Source organism: Chiloscyllium plagiosum, unplaced genomic scaffold (genome assembly GCF_037043375.1).
Source record: "Chiloscyllium plagiosum isolate Xiang-an unplaced genomic scaffold, Cpla_swu_hap1 HiC_scaffold_9, whole genome shotgun sequence".
Classification (NCBI taxonomy): domain Eukaryota; kingdom Metazoa; phylum Chordata; class Chondrichthyes; order Orectolobiformes; family Hemiscylliidae; genus Chiloscyllium; species Chiloscyllium plagiosum.
In genome coordinates, this window is record NW_028270147.1 from 5,694,481 (window position 1) to 5,719,994 (window position 25,514).

A 25,514-nucleotide genomic window follows, 5' to 3' on the forward strand; every position below is an offset into this window, starting at 1 on the left:
TTGAGGGGTGATAGATATAGGACAGATGTCAGAGGTAGTTTCTTTACTCGGGGAGTAGTAAGGGTATGGAATACTTTGCCTGCAACAGTAGTAGATTCGCCAACTTTAAGTACATTTAAGTCGTCATTGGACAAGCATATGGACGTACATGGAATAGCGTAGGTTAGATGGGCTTCAGATTGGTATAACAGGTCGGCATGACATCGAGGACAGAAGGGCCTATACTGCGCTGTAATGTTCTATGTTCTATAAATCTCCTCTTAACCCTTTCCAAAGCTTCCAATTCCTTCCTATAATGCGGTGACCAGAATCTAGCTCTCAATGCCGGCAAAACCAAGGAACTCATTATTGACTTTCGGCAGGATGTTACTCATGCACCCCCCCTCCACACACACCTTAACAGCACAGAGGTGGAACAAGTGGAGAGTGTCAAGCTCTTGGGAGTGGTCGTCCACAACAAGGTTTCTTGGATTCTTCATGTGGAAGCACTGGCTACAAAGGCCCAACAACATCTCTTCTTCCTCAGGCAGCTGAGAAAATTTGGCATGATGGTGAATACCCTTGCCAACATTTATAGGTGCACCATCAAGAGCATTCATTGTGGATTTATCACTAGCTGGTATGGCAATTGTACCATTCAAGATCGGAGACGGTTACAGAGAGTGGTGAACTTGGCCCAGACAATCAGAAAGGCCAACCTCCCATCTATAGAATCCATCTACCAGGCCCCGCTGTCAAGGAAAGGCCGCCAGCATTCTCAAAGATCCATCCCACCCTGGCAATGTTTTTCTACAACCTCCACCATCGGGGAGAAGGTACAGAAGCCTGAACACACGCACCAGCCAGTTTTGCAACAGTTTCTATCCTGCTGTTGTTAGAATACTGAATGGACTCTCAAACTGTTAGCATTCGGCTGTACCTGTGTTTTGGCTTTTGCTGCTGTTTACCTATTATTTGCTTATCTATGTTATTTAACTCTGTGATCTGCCTGTATTGCTCACAAGGCAAAGCTTTTCACTGTGCCTCGGTACACATGACAGTAAATTCAATTCAATTCAAATTCAATTCAAAACTGTACACAATACCCCAAGTGCAGCCGCACCAGAGTTCTGTACAGCTGCAGCATGACCTCGTGGCTCTGAAACTCAATCCCTCTACCAATAAAAACTATCACACCGTATGCCTTCTGAACAACCCTATCAATCTGGGTGGCAACTTTTAGGGATCTATGTACATGGACACCGAGATCTCTCTGCTCATCTACACACCAAGAATCTTACCATTAGCCTAATACTCTGTATTCCTGTTACTCCTTCCAAAGTGAATCACCCACACTTTTCCGCATTAAACTCCATTTGCCACCTCTCAGTCTAGCTCTGCAGCTCTGTCCATCCATAACCTGCAACATCCTTCAGTGCTATCCACAACTCCACCGACCTTAGTGTCATCCGCAAATTTACGAACCTATTCTTCTACACCTTCATTTGGGTCATTTACCAAAATGACAAACAGCAATGACCCCCAAAACAATCCTTGGGGTGCACCACTAGTAACTGAACTCCAGGATGAACATTTCCCATCAACCACCATCCTCTGTCTTCTTTCAGTTTGCCAATTTCTGATCCAAACCACTAAATCACCCTCAATCCCATGCCTCCGTATTTTGTGCAATAGCCTACCTTGGGGAACCTTATCAAAGGCCTTACTGAAATCCACATACACCACATCAACTGCTCTAACCCTCATCCACCTGTTTGGTCACCTTCTCAAAGAACTCAGTAAGGTTTGTCAGGCACAGCCTACTCTTCACAAATCCACATTGACTGTCCCTAATCAGCTTATTCCTTTCTAGATGATTATAAATCCTATCTCTTATAACCTTTTCCAACACATCACCCACAATCAAAGTAAGGCTCACTGGTCTATAATTACAGGGTTGCCTAATCGCATTATAATTCCCTTTACCCCAGCAATAACTCTTGGCCTATGTTATAAACCTATCCCTTTCCATCGCTAAAGTAAACATAACCAAATTGTGGTCACTATCGCCAAAGTACTCACCTACCTCCAAATCTAACATTTGGGTTTGGTACTGGTTAATGAACCCAGACAATGTGGCCTTGCCCCTTGTTGGCCTGTCTACATACTGTGTCAGGAAACCATCCTGGACAAAAACTGACCCATCAATAGTACTCAAACTATAGTGTTTCCAGTCAATATTTGGAAAGTTAGAGTACCCCATAATGACTACCCTGTTACTCTCGCTCCTATCCAGAATCATCTTTGCTATCCTTTCCTCTACATCTCTGGAACTATTCAGAGTTCTAAAGAAAACTCCCAACTGGGTGACCTCTCCTTTCCTGTTTCTAATCTCAGCCCATATTACCTCAGTAGGCGAGTCCTTTGACATCCTTCTTGCCACCATAATACTGCCCTTGACTAACAATGCCACACCTCCCCCTTTTTTACCATCTTCCCTGATCTTACTGAAACATCTCAATCCTGGAACCTGCAACAATCATTCCTGCCCCTGTTCTATCCATGTCTCCGAAATGGCCACAACATCAAAGTCCCAGGTACCAACCCATGCTGCAAATTCACCCACCTTATTCCTGATGCTCCTGGTGTTGAAGTAGACGCACTTCAAACCAACTTCTTGCTTGCCCGTGAACTCTTGCAACCTTGAAACCTCAATTTGGACCGCACTGCTCTCAACCTTCTGCACACTGGAACTACAATTTAGGTTCCCAACCCCCTGCTGAATTAGTTTAAACCCTCCCGAAGAGCATTAGCGAACATCCCCCGGTTCAGGTGTCAACCATCCTGTTTGCAGAAAGAGCCCCAATTATCAGGAACCCGAAACCATCCCTCCTGCACCATATCTGTAGCCTCGTGTTCAACTTCTCTGTCTCTAACATGTGGCACGATAACAAGACAGAGATAACAACTCTGTTCTAGCTCTAGCTTCCACCCTAGCTCCCTAAATTTCTGCCTTAAATCCCCTTCCCTTTTCCTACCTATGTCATTGGTGCCTATGTGGACCATGAGTAGCAGCTGCTCCCTCTCCCCCTCAAAGATCCCGAAAACACGATCAGAGACATCACGAACTCTGGCACCTGGGAGGCATCACACTAACCGTGAGTCTCTCTTGTTCCCACAGAATCTCCTATCTGTCCCCCTGACTATGGAGTCCCCAATGACTAATGCTCTACTCCTCTCCCCTCTTCCCTTCTGAGCAACAGGGACAGACTGTGCCAGAGAAATGTAACCCATGGCTTACCCTGGTATCCAAAATGGTATCCCTGTTATTGAGGGGAACGGCCACAGGGGATCCGTGTACTGAAAACCGGTTCCCTTTCCGTCCCCTGACTGTAATCCAACTGCCTTTTTCTTTCACCGAAGGTGTGACTACCTCCCTGTAACTCCTCTCAATTATCCCCTCTGCCTCCCGAATGATCCGAAGTTCATCCAGCTCCAGTTCCAGTTCCCTAACGTAGTTTCCGAGGAGCTGGAGTTGGGTGCACTTGCCACAGATGCAGTCAGCAGGGACACTACTGGTGACCCTTACCTCCCACATTCTGCAGGAGAACATTCAACTGCCCTATCTGCCATTCCCACTATTTTACATTCCCAAAGAGTCTGTGGAAAAATAAAGAATAAAAAAATACTAATTACCTTACTAATCTGGCGCACAGAAACTTTTTTTTGGTTAGAGGAGGAGGATGGGTGGGAGACACTACCTAAGTAGTGTTTCAGATAACACAGCATCCCAGATATATTACTTCACTTGCTCAGCAGTCCTGTGTCCGCTTCTGCTCAGTGTGCACTCCACCTATTCACGAGGTAAGTTTTTAAATCAATGATTCACCTTCCTGTCAGCCCCCAGTCAAGGATTCCTGATGAAGGACTTATGCCTGAAACATCGATTCCCCTGCTCCTCGGATGCTGCCTGACCTGCTGTGCTTTTCCAGCACTACACTCTCGACTCTGATCGCCAGCATCTGTGGTCCTCACTTTCCCCTCGGCTTTTCTGAGCAGCTCTTCTTGAACATATTTGCTACCCTCCAATCTTCCAGGACGTCACCTGTGGCTAACAATAATGCAAGAATATCAGCCTGGGACCCTGCAATCTCCTTTCTCACCTCTTGCAAGGTTCTTGTATATATCTGGTCACTACCAGGAGATTTATGCACGTTCATACATTCTAACATATCTAACACCTCCTCTACTGTGATATGGACAGTATATCCCCAATATATCACCACTAACTTCCCAATTTTCCCAAGTCTTCATGTCTTTCTCCACAGTGAACAGAGGAGAAATAGTCATTGAGGATCTCGGCCATCTCCTGCGGTTCTACACATACATGTCCATTTTGATCCTTGAGGGACCCAATTCTCTCTCTTGTTATTCTTTTCGCTTTAATATGCATAAAGTACGTCTTTGGATTCACCATAATCCTCTCAGCCAAGGCTAGCTCTTGCCCCCTTGCACTCTCCTGATTTCCTTCTTCAATAAACTCCTGTATTCATTGTATACCTCCAGGGATTCCCTTGATCCCAGCTGCCTGTACCTGAGCCTCAACATCTCTTGTTCCCTATTCCTGCCAACCTTGCCCTTCATCCTCACACTTGACGATGGTTGGTCCACAAAGGCTGAGATACACGCAATACATTTGTGAATCGGAGTAGGGGGCAGAGTGAGGAGATGATGTCCTTGGTTGTTGGCTACCACCTCCATGTTTAGTGGATTTCCAATGCTGATTGATTGATTGGATGAACCTGGTCTTTTTATGACTCAACATTCACTTCAGCCAATGAAAGCATGTCTTAATGACATCTGTTTCCATGAGAAGACTGCAGGACCGCTTCAATCAAGGTCCCTTTGACATTCTGATGGACAGGCTCTTGACCAGGAAGAGGGATCAAGGGTTAGGGGGCGAAGGCAGGAGAGTGGGATTGAGAAACATACAGGCTGTGATCGAATGGAGTCTACTACTGTTGCAGGCAGGGCAACCCTAATACTCTTTACTCCAGAGAGTAGTGCGGGGGTGGAACGGCCTGCCTGCAACAGTAGTAGACTGGCCACCTTTAAGGTCATTTACATGGTCATTGGATAAATATATTGATGAAAATGGAATAGTGTAGGATACGTGGGTTCCAGATTGGTTCCACAGGTCGGCGCAACGTCGAGGGCTGAAGGGCCTGTACTGCGCTGGAATGTTCTATATATTCTATGATGAGCTGAATGGCCTAACCCTTCTCCTTTTTCCTGTAGTCTCTGATTCAGTTACACAATGACTTGCTTGTTAGTCCTGTTCACAATAAAGGTTGGGAGCAAGCAACCTGCTGGTACTGCATCAGAACTAACCCAGGCATTGGAACATCAGAACAGGAGTAGGCCATTCAGCCCCTCAGGCTTGGTCTACCATTCAGTAAGGTCATGGCTCTGTAATGGTCTTTCGAATGCACTGAGCACACTCTCCCCCCGCACTGGGCACACTCTTCTGCACTGGGCTCACTCTCCCCCTGCACTGGGTTCACTCTCCCCCTGCAGTGGGCTCACTGTCCCCCCACACTGGGCTTAACTCTCCCTCAGCACTGTGCAAACTCTCACCCCTACACTGGGCTCACTCTCCCTCAGCACTGTGCAAACTCTCACCCTGCACTGGGCTCACTCTCTCTCCACACTGGGCTCACTCTCCCTCAGCACTGTGCACACGCTCACCCCGCACAGGGCTCACTCACCCCTACACTGGGTACACTCACCCCCTGCACTGCGCAAACTCTCCCGCTGCACTGGGCTCACTCACCCCTACACTGGGCACACTCACCCCCTGCACTGCGCAAACTCTTCCGCTGCACTGGGCTCACTCACCCCTACACTGGGCACACTCACCCCCTGCACTGCGCAAACTCTCCCCCTGCACTGGGCTCACTCACCCCTACACTAGGCACACTCACCCCCTGCACCGCGCAAACTCTCCCCCCACACTGGGCTCACTCTCCCTCTGCACTGTGCACACTCTCATCCCGCACTGAGCTCACTCACCCCCTGCACTGGCCACACTCATCCCCTGCACTGCGCTTACTCTCCCCCTACACTGGGCTCACTCTCCTCCTGCACTGGGCTCATTCCCCCCTGCACTGGGCCCAATCTCCCCCCGCACTGTGCACACTCTCTCTCTGCACTGGGCTCACTCTCCCCCTGCACTGGGCACAATCTCCCCCTGCACTGGGCTCATTCTCCCTTGCACTGGGCCCACTCTTCCCCTGCACTGGGCTCACTCACCCCCTGCACTGGGTTCACTCTCCCCCTACACTGGGCTCACCCTCCCCCTGCACTGGGTCCACTCTCCCCCTGCACTGGGCTCACTGTCCCCCTCCGCTGTGCAAACTCTCCCCCTGCACTGGGCTCACTCTCCCCCTGCACTGGGCACACTCTCCCCCTGCACTGGGCTCACTCTCCCCCTCCGCTGTGCAAACTCTCCCCCTGCACTGGGCCGACTCTCCCTCTACACTGGGCTCACTCTCCCCTACACTGGGCTCACTCACCCCCACACTGGGCCCCCTCTTCCCCTGCACTGGGCCCAAACTCCCCCCACACTGTGCACACTCTCCCCCTGCACTGGGCTCACTCTCTCCCTGCACTGGGGCCTCTCTCCCCCTGCACTGGGCACACTCTCCCCCTGCACTGGCCTCACTCTCTCCCTGCACTGGGCCCACTCTTCCCCTACACTAGGCACACTCTCCCCTTCCGCTGTGCAAACTCTCCCCCTGCACTGGGCCCACTCTCCCCCTGCACTGGGCACACTCTCCCCCTGTGCTGTGCAAACTCTCCCCCTATACTGGGCTCACTCTCCCCCTGCACTGGGGTCACTCTCCCCCTGTACTGGGCTCACTCTCCCCCTGCACTGGGCACACTCTCCTCCTGCACTGAGCACACTCTCCCCCTGCACTGGGCCCACACTCCCCCTGCACTGGGCACACACTTTCCCTGCACTAGGCTCACTCTGCCCCCGCACTGGGTACACTCTCCCCCTGCAAAGAACGTGGAGTTAATCAGCGATATAATTGGAGAGGGAATAGGCCTTTCAGCCCTTCCTTATGGTCATGGCTGATCATTAAATTTCTGCTTCCTCCCCATCCCTTTAGCCCTAAGAACTACATACAACTGTTTCTTGAAAACATTTAATGTTTTGCCCTCAACCACTTTCTGTGGCAGAGAATTCCACAGGCTCCCCACTCTCAGGGGGAAGGCATTTTTTCCCATCTCAGTCTGAGCTCAACCTGGAGGCTGAGGGGTGGCCTTATCGAGGTTCATAAAATCAGGAGGGGCATGGTTAAGGTAAACAGACAAAGTCTTTTCCTTGGGGTGGGGGTGTACAGAACTAGGGGGTATAGGTTTAAGGTGGGGAGGGGGGGGAAGATTTAAAAGGGACCTAAAGGGGCAACGTTTTCACACAGAGGGTGGTACGTGTATGGAATGAGCTGCCAGAGGATGTGGTGGAGGCTGGTACAATTGCAACATTTAAGAGGCATCTGGATGGGTATATGAATGGGAAGGGTTTGGAGGAATATGGGCCGGGTGCTGGCAGGTGGGACTGTTTCCATGTTGCACATCTCTATGACTCTGCGGCTCAGTCCTGGCCCACCCCTACCCTTAGACTGTGATCCTCGGTTCTGGACTCCTCAAGTCACTGGGAACAGCCTTCCTGTGTTTATCCTGTCTAGTCCTGTGAAAGGATGCCCTCCTCATTCATCACATGATCTTATCCAATGGTGAAGCAGGCTTGAAGGGCTGAATGGCCCACTCTTGTTCCTAAACGCTTTGTTCCCACGGTATAGTTGCCCCTCAGTATTTTGGGACTCCATCCCTCTCACTGTGCCAGTACTCTGGCAGTTCCCAGAAGGATCCAGGCTTGAACTGAAATTACGGGAGTGTTAACATTCCTGGTGTCGTTGGCTGTTTTGCCCTTGCCAAGGCTGTGTCGCCGGAATTGGCTGCATGTTGAAATCCAGTGCCTCACCCAAGAAACCTCAGTAGCTATTCCCAGACTTGTTTGACATGTTCCCTTGCTCTGATAGTGTTGAAACTTGCCCTGACACGCAGGGAGAAGCGACATTAATTCCCTGGCAGTGAGGGAAGGGATGGACTCAATGTCCCCACCCAAACACACTCGCATCTTCCCTTCCCTCCGTGAGCAACCCCATCCCACTCAAAGTGGGACAAAGGGGCGAGGCCAGCTTCGTCCCTCTCACTCCCCTGGCTGAAAACACAACTTATAAAACTCCTGAGCTGAGGGGCACGGAGCCAGAACTTCAACTCGGGCTGTTTCACAGGAACCACCGCCAGCAGCAACAACAAAACGAAAACAAGATAACGAGTGGGGTGGCGAGCCGAGCTGCATATGCACAGGGATCACTGAGGGTGAGACGCCAACTCCCCAGAGCCCAGTCGCAGAGGCAGGAGGAGGTGAGTCAATGCGGGGGGTCCCCAGCACCTCACTCTGTCCCCGCTCTGCCACCGATAATTCAGGTGTCCCAGATTTCCCAGGTAAGTCTGCAACCCGACATCAGATAATCCCCTCCCTCACCTCCTTGCCTTTCGCTGGAACACGCTGTAGGAAAATCCCCCCAACACCTCAACTGAAAACAAAACTTCATTGGCCATGCTTTGGGAAGACTTGCTGTGTCAGTGGTTTTGGGTTAAATCGTGATGCTTTTTGAACGATTTCCCAGAGTGTAATGAGTTTAGGACAAAGACACTTTGCTAAAAGGAATTTCGCAAAGTAAACGTTCCTTTGGATAAATCTGCGCCAGGCTGACAGTCTGTTAAGGTGGTAAAAACAATGACTGCAGATGCTGGAAACCAGATTCTGGATCAGTGGTGTTAGAGTGACAGTGGCTAAATACTTTATTCCCAGCTTGATGTTTCATTTCGTAAACATTGTTTTAACTGGAGTATCCCCCCCAATGTCGAGCAAGGCTGGGTGCAGCCAATGATTTGTGAAAGGAGAGATGTGTTTGCATTGATATAGCACCTCTCACAGTCTTTCCACGCCATGGAAGCATGGCCAATGAAGTTTCTCTTTTTACTGAGGTGTTGAAATGTTGGGAAAAGTTTCAGCTGGTTTTCTTACACCTAGTCCCAGCAAACAGCAAGGACGTAAAGGAACAGATATTCTGATGTTGGGTGGTGACAACTTTTATCTAAACTCATTGAGATGTGGGCACACTTGGAAGATGTGTTTAATTGAAACAAAAATAGAAATCACTGGAGAATCTCTGGCCACAACTGTGGAGAGAGAAACAGAGTTAATGTCCAGTGCCCTTCTTCAGAACTTAATCACCCTCTTCAGGGATGTTATAATGTGGAGGTTCCAGTGTTGTTTTGGGATGGACAAAGTCACACACCAGGTTATAGTCCAACAGGTTTATTTGAAATCACAAGCTTTCAGAGCACTGCCCCTTCATCAAGTGAAGTCAGGAATGATAGGACGCAGTTCTGGAGCAGGTGGGACTTGGACCCTGGGACTCTGAGCTCCTGCTCAGAGATAAGGGCACAAGAACCTTCTACATTTTCTCAATAAGATAACATATTTTTTTTTTTAAAATCCTGAAAGAACTGTGGATGCTGTAAATCAGAAACAAAACCAGAAATTGCTGGAAAAGCTCAGCAGGTCTAGCAACATCTGTGGAGAGATTTCAGAGTTAACGTTTCGGGAGCAGTGACCCTTGCTTAGAACTGGAGATAAAATACTTCTGAAGGTAAAGTGCTGATTCAATCTGCAGCGTCTCCACTGAGTCCATCAACACCCCTCTTGAAGCCCCTCACTCTGTGGTATCTTGAATTAAATGCCATTAATTTGTTTCCCATTTCCCTTCAGTAACAGACCTCGGAATGTTATCCCGTGTTACACAGCTTCTATTTGAAGGTGTTTGATCTGTACCAGAATAGTCATCCACACGTTTTCTTTTTAAAGTTGCTAACTCATTTCAAAATGTTTGTGTTTTTACTTGTTCAGCATCTGCAGTTTTTTCTCTTTTGATCAAAACTCCATTAAAATCCACATTAATCCTGGCCACATTCCCTGTTCAAGCAGGGACTATCCAAATGAAATCGGTTTTCCTCACTGTGCTCTAGATCTGGTATGAAGTTGACTCTTTCAATAGATGTCTCTCAGTTGATGGACTGGGAGGCCACTTTTGGGAATTTGATTGTTTTTGTGATTGTATTAGCTGGGAAGTTCTTAAAGTGCCAGCCCACACAGAGAGATCCCCCATTGGTTTCCATTGCTTTCTCGTCAGCTCTCTGTCACAGTCAGAGTATACCTCATTCCAACCCAATGGCCCAGGTCGTCTCTGCCTCATGGACCTTTTCAAAGATTAGACCATAAGACCATAAGACATTGGAGCAGAAATTGAGCCGTTCAACAAATCGAGTCTGCTCCAGCATTCAATCATGGTTGATATGTTTCTCAACCCCATTCTCCCGCTTTCACCCCGTAACTCTTGATCCCCTTGACAATAAAGAATCTATCTCTGTCTTAAATACACTCAATGACCTTTCCTCCACAGCCTTCTGTGGCAGTGAATTGTGTAGTTAAACAAATAGGCTCATTTGCTGTGATGTCATTGTGCCTAGTGACCTGAGCAATGCTCACCTTCCCATTCACAAAGTTTTGCAAAACCCACTACGAAATGGTTTGGAATTGCCTCGGCCATTTCTGGGAAAGAATGTTTGTGCGTTGGCATTGACCAGTATCTAGACTGACAGAACCGTGGGATGGCCTCCTCCTGATCCTGTGTTTTAAGTTTCTACATTTGCAACACTAAGAAACAACATCTTATTACTGACCCAACAACAAAGCACTCTAACCTTGATCTCAAACTTCGATGGGAATATGCAAAGTACGAAAAAGGACATTCGGCCCAACCAGCCTGTACTTTTTTATGGTCCACTCAAACCTGCTCCCATCCTCTCATGTCTAAACCAACTCCCATTACTCTCTGTTCCCTCCTCCCTCACATCTGTGTCTCACTTCCCCTTAAGTATATCGATATCATCCACATAAACTGTACTCCGTGATAGCAGTGTTGCTTATTTGACCACTCTTTTGGTAAATGTTTTATGTCTGAATTCTGGTTTGGTTCCAAAGAAGGTTGAGGGGGTGACGTTATAGAGGTTTATAAAATCATAAGGTGAATGGCAGGTGTCTTTTTCCTAGGATGGGAGATTTCAAGACTGGGGGTATATTTTTAAGGTGAGAGGATAGAGACTTAAAAAAGACACAAGTGGCAACATTTTTATGTGGAGGGTGGTTTGGAACGAACTGTCAGAGGAAGTAGTGAATGCGGATACAGTTACAACATTTAAAAGATACTTAGATAAGTACATGAATAATATGGGCCAAGCTCAGGCAGGTGGGGCTAGTTTAGTTTGGGTTTGTGGTTGGCATGGACTGGTTGGACCGAAGGGTCTGTTTCCGTGCTGTATGACTTTATGATTGTCTTACGGAGGGCCTCTCCTTTTGTTCTTTTTCACAAGAGGAAGTATTTTATGTATAAGTACTCTATAAAAGCTTCTCACAATTATAAAGACTGATATAGGATCACCCTTCATCTTTTCTCCTTCAAAGGTAAAGAGCTCCAGCCTGTCAATCCTTTCCTGGTACTGACACCCCACATGTTTCTGGAAATCTGTTCTGGACCCTATTCAGTGACTTTATATCTTTAATACAATATGTTCTTGAGATCTGTGTGGCTCATATAAGTTCCAATACAGATTTAGCACAACTTTCCTGCTTTTCAATTCGATTTCACCAGAAATGAAAACAAAATTCTCTTTTTTTGTGGCTTTCCTATTGTACATCTGTTAGGCTTTGGTATATTTGGAGTCTGACTTCCTTTTGTTCCTTCTCCAACCAGATTTGCAAATAGCTAGTGATCCTTGTTCCGACCAAAATGTACTCCTCCAACACCATAAGACCTAGGAGTGGTCCATCAAACCTGCTCTGCTATTCAATGAGTTAATTGCTGATCTCATAATCCCCATTTCCACTTTCTGTCTTACCTGCATCATCTTTCATTCCCTCACTGATCAAAAGCCTTTCTCTCTCAGTCTTGAATATACTCAAATATCCAGCCGCTACAGCTGTCTGTGGTAAAGAATTCCATTCACTGCCCTCTGAATGAGGAAATTCTTCCTCATCTCTGTTCTTAATGGGTGACCCCCCTATTTTGAGATAATGCCTTCTGGTCCTAGACTCTCTCCATATCTACAATGTCAAGTCCACTAAGAATTCTTATGTTTCAATAAGATCACCTCGTATTCTTCTCTCTTCCAATGTGTAAAGGTCTAACCTACTCAACCTCTCCTCATGGAATACTCCCTCCTTATATCTGACCAATCGAGTGAAACTTCTCTGTCTGCCTCCAATGTCAATATATCTTTGCTTAGATAAGGGGCCTGAAACTGTTCACAGTGTTCTCGCTGTGGTCAGGTCAGTGCCTTGCATAGTTTTAGCAAACCCCCTGTACTTTTATACTCTATTCCCTTTGAAGTAAAGACCAACATTCTAGTTGCCTTCCCTGCTGAACCTGAATGTTATCTTTTTGTGATTCACTCAAGGGGATTCCCAAATCCGTCTTGGCTGCAGCTTCCTGCATTCAACTAATATTCAGATCTATTCTTCCCACTGAACCTCATATTTTCCCCACGCAATACTCTATCTGCCAAGTTTTTGCCCACTCGCTTAACCTGTCTATTTCTCTCCATAGACTGTTTGCATCATCCTCACTAATTGCCTTCTCACCTATTTTTGTGTCATCTGCAAATCTGACAATAATATATTCACTTCCTGCAACCAAGTCATTAATATATATATTGTAAATAATTGTTGCCCCAGTGCTGATCTTTGCGGCATTCCATTAGTTACAGTTTTCCATCCTGAAAATACCCCAGTTTCCCAATTCTGTGTCTTAGAACATAGAACAATACAGCACAGAACAGGCCCTTCGTCTTCTTTAATCTTTTCATTTTTTCTGTACACCACAAACTTTACATTTTTAAATGTACTGACCTCGTTTTTCACCTCAACATTCGGTGCCCTCCCAGTTATATAAGAAAGTGAAATAGTGACGTAATGTTTCTGCAACCTCCCCCAAAGACAATAGTCAGTGTGTAACTGAATGTGCATGTGACATGGATGATACATTCACCTGCACCATGGGTTGAAGATGAGAATTGACCTGACATCTAATGCATCCCAGGCCTTGGAATCCAACATATTCAACTGTCCTGTTGTGGAGGTCACTTTATTTCCCAACTCTCTGTCTTTGGGGTCTCAATTGTCCTCTGTTGGACTGTTGTTTGATTTATTAGATTGGAATACATGTAGAGTTCCCTTGGTTTAAGAAAAATGTGTTTAGCAGAGCTGCATGTTTACAATAAGTTAAATCTTCATTGAGGATAACATGGTGCCTAGTGACATTTCACATCCATTGTAACATGATGCTTAGAAAAGAAATTGGGAAAATAATTCATTTTTACCCGAAATTCCCATGGTATAGGAAGTCTGTTTCGAGCTGGATGTAGACTTGGGAGCGGAATAGTCTCCCTCAACTTGTAAACGAAAAGGTGAAAGCTGAAGTTTAAATTGTACTTGAAGTTCACACCGAGGACTCAATCTGAGCACCTCATTAATTATGTACTGTCGCATAACAGAAACATAGCAGATAGAAGCAGAAATAGGCCATTCGGCCCTTTGAATCGAGAATGTTGTGCTGGAAAAGCACAGCAGGTCAGGCAGCATCCGAGGAGCAGGAGAGTCAACATTTTGGGCATAACCCTGATGAAGGGCTTTTGCCCAAAATGTTGACTCTCCCACTCCGCAGATGCTGCCTGACCTGCTGAGCTTTTCCAGCACCACACTCTCAACTCTGATCTTCAGCATCTGCAGTCCTCACTTTCTCCTATTCAGCCCTTCGACCCTGCTCAACATTTCAATATGATCATGACTCAATGTGGCAGAATGTTTTCTCAAATGTCAAATATTCAGTTATAACTCAGAAGAATCTTAATGGAGTAGTGCTTTAGTTCATGCATTAAAGTTGCCTTGAGGTTTTTAAAAAAACCAGTATTGGCAAAGAAATAGAAATGTATGTGTACAGTAATTTATGAGAAAAGATTTTAACATTTAATATTTGTCCAATGACTTTAAATAGCTAATGAGCTCTCGTCAGTTTTGCAGTATGTTGTTTAACTTGAATTACCATGGCATTGGTAATCTCAAGTTAAGTTTCTTGTTAGTAAGTAGCTGCGACTAGCAATCGTGGAAATAAACTGGGAACTTTGTCACCTTTGTGAGTCCTACTCTAACAGTGGTGCAGCTGGTAAGGACCTTAAAATCTAGGCATGCCTTAGGTTTAATCGTTTAATCATTGCTTGTTCTCTAACCTAATTTTGATCTGGAGTATTACATTTCATCTTCATGCCTCAGCATTTAAGAAATTAGAGACTTTTTTTGGCAGCTCCCAATTGTTATTCAATATCAGCAGTTTGACGTTGGTGAGTAGGTGAATTTTGGGACGTGACTTGATCAAGCATAACTATAACTGGCTGCCGTTCAAAAAACTTATTCATTATTCACTGCCCCCGATCACAGATGGATTTTAATTGTCTCAATCAAAGTGTATACATAAAGGACTGACATATGAGGAAAGACTGGATGGACTGGACTTGTACTTGCTGGAATTTAGAAGAATGAGGGGAATATGATCTCATAGAAACATATAAAATCCTGATGGGACTGGGCAGGCTAGGTGCGGGAAGAATGTCCCCGATGTTGGGGAAGTCCAGAACAAGGGATCACACTCTAAGAATAAGGGGTAAGCCATTCAGGACTGAGATGGTGAAGCATTTATTCACTCAGAGAGTTGTGAGCCTGTGGAATTCTCTCCCACAGGAAACTGTTGGGGCCAAATCATTAGATATATTCAAGTGGGAGCTAGACATGACCCTTGCAGCTAAAGGGATCATGGGGTATGGGGACAATGGGATACTGGGATTGCTTGATCAGCCATGATCAGATTGAATGGTGGAGCAGGCTCGAAGGGCCGAATGGCCTACTCCTGCTCCTATTTTTTATGTTTCTATGTAACTCATTTGATAAATACTTGTTCATTTATAAATAAATACCTCCACTGGTCCATTTCAATCCTACGATGTGCATCATGTAACTATATTTCATGGGCATCACAGGGGCTGGGTGGATCAATATACTCATTGAATTGTAACTTCGTTTGATCAGTTTGCTCTGAATGTTACAGTGGCCACTTTAAGTGCTGTTTCTTTAGTTTATTTAGTCAACTGACAGTCAGTGGGGGTTGGGTTGGGCAAGGAAAGGATCCACGAAAAAAGAACTAGCATCATAGATTCCAGATCTAATTCAAACCCCATGTGCAGTAATATCATGTTTGCCCAGAACTGTGTACCTTCAGGGTCACAATCTCATTTTGCCGTAACAGTTTATAATGTAAAGCTATCCCTCACAGGCTTATTGTCTTATAATTACCCCCAGGTAACCCTGGTTCTCCAAGTGATAAATTCTTCAAGATGTTTTATACTGACATAATTCTATCATAGGAACCTGGAGGATGTCTTCTGGAACATGTTATTTTGTAGATTGCACGACATGACTCTACACTGATTTTGATTTCGATGAACGTGATGGGCTGTTGCCTGAAACGCCTATTCTCCTGCTCCTCGGATACTGTCTGACCTGCTGTGCTTTTCCAGCCCCACTCAAATCTAGACACTGATTTTGATTTGCCAACTTCATTCTGACACTAGATTTTTAAAATACAAATGGATCCTTGAAAGTGACAAATATTTATCATCCTTGGTTCTAGTATGCAGTATTTAGACACTAGGCAGTGATTTGCAGGTAATAGAATAGAACCATAGAATCCCTACAGTGTGGAAATAGGCCTTTTGGCCCAAAAAAGTCCACACCAACCTTCCAAAGAGTATCCCACCCAGACCCACTCCTCCACATTCCCCCTGACTAATGCACCTAACCTACACATCCCTGAACACTATGGGCAACTTAGCTTGGCCAGTTCACCTAACCTGCACATCTTTGGACTGTGGGAGGAAACCCACACAGACACAGGAAGAATGTGCAAACTCCACACAATTGCCTAAAAGTAGAATTGAACCCCAGTCCCTGGTGCTGTGAGGTAGCATTGATAACTACTGACCCACTGTGCCATCCCGACATTTCTCATTGCAATGGTCCATACTTATGGATAGAGAATGAGCAGTGATATAGCTCTCCACTGTATACTGTTTACCAGATCTTCATGTGACCCCAAGGATAGTTTGTCTTGTTATCTATTTGTTTGCAAGATTTTGGAAATCTTTTAGCTTTGATAATTCGGGACAAAACTAACAGTTACTGTGATATTGCTAAAATTGGGGCTATTAACTTTTGATTTCTGTTATCTGATTTTAAAACTTGGAACCTTCATGGATTAAAGTGGTTTTATAAGGAAGGAACCACAGACTTAAAATGGCCACAATGATCACAGATTGAGCAAATTCAGGACATCAGTATGAAAATTATCTAAGCTAATCTGGGGCGGCAGTGGCTCAATGGTTAGCACTGCTGCCTCACAGCACTAGGGTCCCACGTTCAATTCTAGCCTTGGGTGAATGTCTGTGTGGAGTTTGTACATTCTCCCAATGTCTGTGTGAGGTTTCCTCCCACTGTCACAAAGATGTGCAGGTCAGGTGAATTGGCCATGCTAAATTGCCCATAGTGTTAGGTCAATTAATCAGAGGGAAATGGGTCTGGGTGGGTTACTCTTCAGAGAGTTGGTGTGGGCTGAAGGGCCTGTTTCCACACTGTAGGCATCTACAAAACAGGGATTCTCTCAGACTTGACTAAAACAACGCAAAGTCTCTTAAAAAAAATTAAACTGCATATTCATTATTTTTATATTTCATTAGGCACTCTCCCCTTTTTAAACTTTCTACCTGAGTTTATGCATGTTTGATAATGTGTTACATTATTTTTCTCAAGGTTAGTAAGTAACAAAATACCTGTTTCTTTTACTCAAGAATACCTTGTAATTGACTCCTTTATTTTGAGGAGCAGCACTTTAATTAATTTAATTTAAGATCTCTATGGAGGCCAACTATTTAAGAAACATGATAAGGAAAAGCCAAGGAAGTACAGACTGATGAACTGTATCTTAGGGGTGGGTAAGTTGTTGAAGGGGATTGTGACTCTCTTGACTGGACCGAGAGCTGATACCAACCACGGCAAGTTTCCTAGCTTTGATTCTGCAGTAAATGGCACCATGAGCCCTGTAGCTCAGACTGAGGGGGCACAGCACAGGAAGGGCACAGTAGGTAGGAGCAGGGAACAGCAGGGATCAGCAGAGAATGGAACACCAGGGGTGCTGTGAGCATCGTAGTGCGCTCAAGTGAGTGTGCACCTAGGAAAGTGAGCGAGGAACCCTTAGTCCATAAGGTATATTTGGCCGTTCGGCCCATCGAGTCTGCTCCACCGTTCGATCATGGCTGATATGTTTCTCAACTCTGTTCCTCTGCCTTCTCCTTGTAACTCTCGATTTCCTTCCTGTTGGAGATGAACCTTGGTCCAGTCAATCAGCTGGCTGTCTGTCCCCAGCGTACAGAAGCAGCGTTAGAATGGTAGCTTCCCGGAGGGTCCCCAGAGGGGCATCACAGAGTCACAGAAGTGAGCTGTAAGAGGATCAGAAGGAACCAGGATGGAATGGGAATGCTGGCATGTTCCGGGCTCCGGCATCCATGGATCTGGGGTCCATTAAGCTACTGCTGATACCCTGTAACATTGATCCCAGGTAGATAGAAATGGTGTGCGGGAGTATGGAGACAAGACAGGAGATTGGCACGAGATAACAGAACCAATGCAGCTATTAGGGGAGGCAATGGCCTAGTGGTATTATCACAGGACTGTTAACCTAGATAATGTCTGGGGGCCTGGGTTCAAATCCTGTATTGGCAGGTAGCGGAATTTGAATTCAATAAATATCTGGAGTTAAGAATCTAATGATGTGGACAAAACTGTTGTCAGTTGTTGGAATCTGGGTCATCAATGTCCTTTAGGAAAGGAAATCTGCCATCCTTATCTGGTTTGGCCTACATGTGACTCCAGACCCACAGCAATGTGGTTGACTCTTTACTGGCCTCTGGGCAATACAGATGGGCAATAAATGCTGCTACATCCCGTGAATGAATAAAAGGAAAAAAAAAAAGATGGGCTGAATGACCTCCATCAGCACTGTAATGTTTGGGTGATTCTGTGGGGTAACTAAGATGGAGGGTGAGAGGGAGCAAGCAGTGAGGCGGAGTAGTCAGGTACCTTCTAAAATACTGGGTACACTTCCAGTCCACCTTGCTATAGGAAGGATATTATTAAGCTGGAGAGGGCTCAGAAAGCAATTCCGAAGATGTTGCTGGGAATGGAGGGTTTTCAGTTATAAGGATAGGCTGGGACTTTATTCATCGGAGCATAGGAGTTTGAGGGGTGACTTTTTAGAAGTTTGGAGGAAGTGATGGATGCAGATGCAGATGCAGTTACACCATTTAAAAGACATTTGGATAAGTTCATGGATAGGAAGGGTTTGGAGGGATATGGGCCAGGAGCAGGCAGGTGGGACTAGTTTAGTTTGGGACCATGGTCGGCATGGACTGGTTGGACCGAAGAATCTATTTCCGTGCTGTATGACTGAATGACCTTTGTTTCGGGAATTGTTGACATCTTATTTCCTTACGGAAAGATGGTAGGCTAGGAAGCAGTCAATAAACGAGATCTGTTAATGAGGGTGATACCAAGCACCTGTCCCCATTAACAGGCATCTCGATGCTCCATAATGATAGTCTTGTCTCAATATCTGGCATTCTGTTGGGGAATGCGATCGGTTTCTCCATGTCAAGAAAGGCCTTGCCTGACTTCTTATCTGAATCTCCCACATGTCTTACCATAGCCCATGTCACTCAGATCTCTTTACCATTTTACCCATTGTCTTTCTCCAAGTTAGGTATTTTCTATCTTATTACACAGCTCGGGAGCAGATAGGATTTGAACCTGTACCTCCTGGCTCCATAAAATACAGTGGCAGAATTAGGCCATTCAGCCCATCGAGTCTGCTCCAACATTTGATTGTGGCATTCTCCTGCCTTCTTCCCATAACCTTTGATCTCCTTACTAATCTCCTTACTATCTATCTCTGTTTTAAAGACACTCAATGACTTTGTCTCCATAACCCTCTATGGCAATGAGTTCCACCGATTAATCACTCTCTGGCTGAAGAAATTCCTCCTCATTTCAGTTCTAAAGAGTCGTCCCTTCATTCTGAGGCTGTGCCTTCAGGTCCTAGTCTGTCCTACTAGTGGAAGCACCACGTCCACTCTATCCAGGCCTCTCAGTGTTCTGTAAATTTCAATCATTTTCCCTCTCAACCTTCTAAACTCCATCGAGTACAGACCCAGAATCCTCATATGGCAAACCCTTCATCCCCGAGATCATTCTTGTAAACCTCTTCTGGACCCCCTGTAACACCAACATATCATCCCTTAGATACAGGACCCAAACAATTCATAATATTCCAAATGTGGTCTGACCACGGCTTTATACAGCCTCAGCAGTGCATTCCTGCTCTTGTATTCCAGCCCTCTTGAAATGAATGCCTTTCTAACTTCCAATTGAATCAGCATGTTAACCTTAAGGCAATCCTGAACTTTGACTCCCAACACCCTTTGTGTTTCAGATTTCCAAAGCCTTTGCACATCTAGAAAATAGCTTATACTCTACTGTTCCTGACTTCTCACTTGTCCACATCATATTCCATCAGCCACTTCTTTGCCCACTCTCCCAACCTGTCCAAGTCCTTCTGCAGCCTCCCCTCTTCCTCAACACTAACTATCCCTCTATCTATCTTTGTGTCATCTACAAACCTAGCAACAGTGCCCTCAGTTCCTTCGTCCAGATCGTTAATGTATAAGAGGTAAAGGCTCAGGCGTAGGGACACCACAAGAGCCCTCTTTCTCCATGCTATGGCTTGGACGATAATGAGCCTCATGTGGGATGTTGATGTTCGGCCTCATTAAGTCATCTGTATCATTTGTTAAAACCTCCCCTCTGGAGACAAACAGCAGGAAATATGTAATTATCCAGGGATTTATTTACATCATGTAAACTAAAGCAGACTGAAACTTTAACGTTGTGTTAGAAGGTGCATGCTTAAAATGTTTATCTCTATAAATAAAATGTTTATAAGAGGTTGTAAAGATTGGCTCCAGTTCCAGCCTTCACCACCTGGCTATCTGCAGTTATATATTTGACTGTGATTTTATAGGTTTTATATCTGTCAGCTTTCGCAACTGCAAGGGGCACCCTCACTGTTCATGTACTTGCAGAGCCTGTCATGTGACTAACAGTGAAAGCCCAATAGCAGGGTTTGCTTTCAAATGTTTGAAATCAATTCTGTTGAAATCCTGAGATCAAGACTTTCATGCTCTTCATAAGATTATGAGATTGTCAGACACAGGGGGAGAAGTAGGCCATTCAGCCCATCGAGTCTGCTCCGCCATTCAATGAGATCATGGATGAACTGATAACCCTCAACTCCACTCTCCTGCCTTTTCCCCCATAACCCCTGATTTATTTACTGTCTCTCTCATACCCTTCAGACTCTTCAGTCCAACCAGTCCATGCTGACCATCATCCCAAACTAAGCTAGTCCTACCTGTCTGCTCCAGGCCCATATCCCTTCAAACCTTTCCTATTCATGTACCCATCCAAATGTCTTTTAAACTTCCTCAGGAAGTTCATTCTACACACAAACCACCCTCAGTGTAAAAAAAATTCACTCTTCTGTCTTTTTAAAATCTCTCTCAGAAAAGATTTACAAGGATGTTGCCTGGGTTGGAGAATTTGAGCTATAGGGAGAGGCTGAATAGGCTGGGGCTGCTTACCCTGGAGCGTTGGAGGCTGAGGGGTGACCTTATAGAGGTTTATAAAATTCTAAGGGGCATGGATAGGGTAAATAGACAAGGTCTTTTCCCTGGGGTGGGGGAGTCCAGAACTAGGGGACAAAGGTTAAGAGTAAGAGGGGTAAAATTTAAAACGGACTGAAGGAGCAACCTTTTCACACAGAGGGTGGTACGTGTATGGAATGAACTGCCAGAGGAAGTGGTGGAGGCTGGTACAATTACAACATTTAAAAGGCATCTGGATGGGCATATGACTAGGAAGGGTTTGGAGGGATATGGGCCAGGTGCTGGGAAATGGGACTAGATTAGTTTAGAATATCTGGTTGGCATGGATGAGTTGGACAGAAGACTCTGTTCCAGTGCTGTACATCTCTATGACTCTCACCTCTCAGCCTTGAACCTATTTAATGAAACACTCTCGACACCCCTCTGTGGTAAAGCATTCCGCAGAGTCACTCCTCTCTGAGGGAAGAATTCCTCTGATCCCTGTCTTCAACGTGCAACATCTTACACTGAGATAATGCATTTTGAAGCGAGACTAACCCTCAAGGAAAAACATCTGCATCTGCATCTACACTGTCAAGTCCTCAGAGAATCCTGTATGTTTCAATAATGTCTCCTCAGGTTCTTCTAAACTCCAATGAGTACTCGTCAACCTCTCCTCTAACGGCAATCCCTCCACATGGGAGCAGCTTGGTGAGCCTTGCCTGGGCTGTCTCCAATGTCAGTGTGGGTCTCCGTAGATAAAGGGACCAGTCTATGGTACAGTGGCCGAGTGAGAGGGAGGTGCCTCTGTCAGTGTGAGGTAGCAGAGATAAAGATGGTAGAATTTACCCTTGCAATGTACAGAAAATCCTGGAATCCATGCTGCACTATCAGGAGTCCTCCTTCACACTGACTACCCTGACTACCACACTGACCACACTGTAAACACTGAATACACTGTCCTCACTGACCACACTGTCCACACTGTCCACACTGACCACTTTGTCCACACTGACCACTTTGTCCACACTGACCACACTGTCCACACTGTCCACACTGACCACATTGTCCACACTGTCCACACTATCCACACTGAACACACTATCCACACTGACCACACTGACCACACTGACCACACTATCCACACTGACCACACTGACCACACTATCCACACTGACTACACTGTTCCACACTGTCCACACTGTCCACACTGACCACATTGTCCACATTGTCCACACTGTCCACACTGAACACACTATCCACACTGACCACACTGACCACACTATCCATACTGACTACGCTGTCTGCCCTGACCACACTATCCACACTAACTACTCTATCCACACTGACTACACTTACTACACTCACCCCACTGTCCATACTGACTACACTGTCCACACTGACCACACTATCCTCACTGACTACGCTGTCCTCACTGTCCACACTGTTCACACTGACCACACTGTTCACACTGACCACACTATCCCCACTGACCACACTGTTCACACTGTCCACACTGACCACATTGTCCACACTGTCCACACTGAACACACTATCCACACTGACCGCACTGTTCACACTGTCCACACTGTCCACACTGTCCACACTGACCACATTGTCCACACTGACCACATTGTCCACACTGTCCACACTGAACACACTATCCACACTGACCGCACTGTTCACACTGTCCACACTGTCCACACTGTCCACACTGAACACACTGACCACACTGACCACACTGCCCACACTGACCACACTGACCACACTATCCACTCTATCCACACTGACCACACTGTTCACACTGTCCACACTGACCACACTGACCACACTGACCACACTATCCACACTATCCACACTGACCACACTGTTCACTCTGTCCACACTGACCACACTGACCACACTGAGCACACTGTCCACACTGTCCACACTGTCCACACTAACCCAGGTTGGAATCAGTGTCCAGGTTAACTCTGGCTGGGTGGTGTCCTGTGGCTGTCTATAGGGAAAAGGATGGCCCTATTCTCCAGCGAGTCCTCCAGGCACCTATCCCTCTTAGCTTTGCTCAGCGACATATCCTCGGTGATAATGGTTAAGCAGCGCAGACCCAGGGTGAGAAAACCCAACCAACTGCAGATGCTGGAGATCAGAAACAAAAACAGAAATCGCTTGGAAAGCTCAACAGGTCTGGCAGCATCTGTGGGGAGAGATGTCAGAGTTACCGTTTTGGGCACAATGACCTCTCTTCAAAAAAGCATCTTCCTGAATCACAGTGAGTTCTCAGGAGAATCTTGCAAATTCTTCATTTTGTATACATTCCTGAAAAACAAAGTAGACGAATTGACCAGATCTCGACCTTAGGAGAAAATGAGGAGTGCTGATGCTGAAGATCAGAGTCGAGAGAGTGGTGCTGGAAAAGCACAGCAGGTCAGGCCGCATCCGAGGAGCAGGTGAATCGACGTTTCGCCAAAAGCCCTTCATCAGGAATGACACTCCTGATGAGCTCGATCTTAACTTGTTCAACACTAACAGAGATCGTTTGCATTGATGTATGATGACAGATTACTGAGAATAAGGTGTGTCATTGGCTGAATTGTGTTGGTGATTGTGAGTGATTAATCTGTTGGACCCATCCTGTCATCTACATTCTTTCCTCCAGTTACTGTCTTGCTGTGAAAAATTGAAGTCGGTTGACACCAAGGTATAGTCTAAAACGTTTATTTGAAATCACAAGCTTTCAAAGCACAGCTCCGTCATCAGGTGAACCTGGGAAAAGTGCAGCACTTTAACCTGGTATTGTGTGACTTCTGACTTTGTCCACCCCAGTCCAACACCGGTACCTCCACATTTTGAAAAGCTGATCATTCCATTTCTTCAGATTTATCTGGAAACAATGTGAAATGCTGGGCTTTGTTTTATTATCTAAAAATCTTACAGGGATTATAACTCCTTCTTAAATGTTTTTGCAGAGATGAAGAGCTCTCTATGATACGTGGAATCTTTGGGAGAAATACTTATTATTGCTTGTACGTGATTCCAATTTTCATGTATATTTTTATGACTTTTCAGATTGTCTTTGTGAGTATTTTCTTTCACAATCTTAGAGAGAATATAGTGCAAACTTTGCATATAATGTTCAACATCAGACAGAGATAAAGACATATTGCAGGAACATGCACGTAGCTCCCAATCACATCTCTCACAAATATTCCAAAGAATTGCATTCCATGGATTACTTTGAAATGCAAAAGATTTTATGATATTTGGCTGTTCTCTCTGATCTCACCCTCTCATCAGCTACATTATGTAAAGCTCTTTTGAAACAGTTCCTATTGAAAGGCAAACATTTTGCCATCATTCCAAACTTATTGATGTGCTGACCAGTCGTGGCATCAGAAAATGATGTGACTCAGAATGAGGTCATTCAGCCCATCTCTGAAGGAGCCATCCCATCACTGTGGTCCTCAAAACATTTTCTTTTTAAAAGTGTATCCAATCCCTTAAATGTTACCACAGAATGTGTCTGAAATTCCTTTCAGGGAATGCACTCTGGAGCATAGTAATTCAATATGCGTAGTTTACTATCCCGGGTTATCACTTTCAGCTTTCACATGAGATAATTATGATGTTAAAATTCTTGTGGTTGGGTGCAAATAACTGGATCTCAGAGTAGAACATGATATGAATGACCATTCCTGAGTTTGTCTTGAGAAGTGGTCCCCTCTCTTTCTAAAATTATACTGTGTGACCATTAGCATCCAAATGAGTAGGTCTTGGGTTCAAAAGGGCAGCCAGAAGCCAATTACCTTCAATCCTGCAGGATTTCCTGAGATAACCCATTCCAAGCCCATGACCACATCCATCCAAAAGGACAAGGGCAGCAGATGCAGGGGAACACCACCCCCTGTAAGTTCCCCTCCGAGTCACTCACCATCCTGACTTGGAAATATATTGCTGTTCCTTCAGTGTTTCTGAGTCAAAATCCTGGAATTCCCTCCCTGAGGGCATTGTTGGGCTACCCACAGCACATGGACTGCAGCGGTTCAAGAAGGCAGCTCACCCCCACCTTCTCAAGGGCAAGTAGGAATGGGTAATAAATGCTGACCAAGCCAGTGATGCCTGTGTCCCACAAGTGAATGAAACAGCTCCAGAGCTGCAGGCAAATGGCTGATGCTGTACAGCCTGGCCAACTGGCTCAGTGTCACCTCAGGACCAGGGAGTCAGGGAATTAAAGGCACTCAGCCCCCTGAACCTGAAACCCTTCCCCGTGTCACTAACCTGGGCACTCTACGGTGCTGGGAGACTGGGTTTGGGGGGGGGGGGGGGGCATGGTGAGGAAGGTGCAATCCATTGGTACAACATTCCCAGGGGCATTGCTAAGTGCCTTGTGGCTGGTAACACTCACCACTGGACCATCTGCCCCCACCCACTTCCCCGGGTCTTCCTCACTGCCCGATCGGCTTGTGGCCTGTGGGCTTTCC

General features: G+C 45.8%; 1 protein-coding gene across 8 annotated transcripts in view; it reads left to right on the forward strand.

Moving 5' to 3' along the window:
- Positions 1-8,141: 8,141 nt before the first annotated feature.
- Positions 8,142-25,514, forward strand: part of LOC122554108 (lysophosphatidic acid receptor 3-like) — an 80,789-nt gene continuing 63,416 nt past the window's right edge. For 2 of the 8 annotated variants that reach the window (XM_043698594.2, XM_043698593.2), the window contains exons 1-2: positions 8,143-8,556; positions 24,003-24,059. The gene's annotated coding sequence lies outside the window, so the exon portion shown is untranslated. Of the gene's footprint in view, positions 8,557-24,002; positions 24,060-24,092; positions 24,112-25,514 lie in introns of those variants that run through there. The other 6 variants (XM_043698596.2, XM_043698595.2, XM_087990373.1 and 3 more) reach the window with 5 other exon arrangements.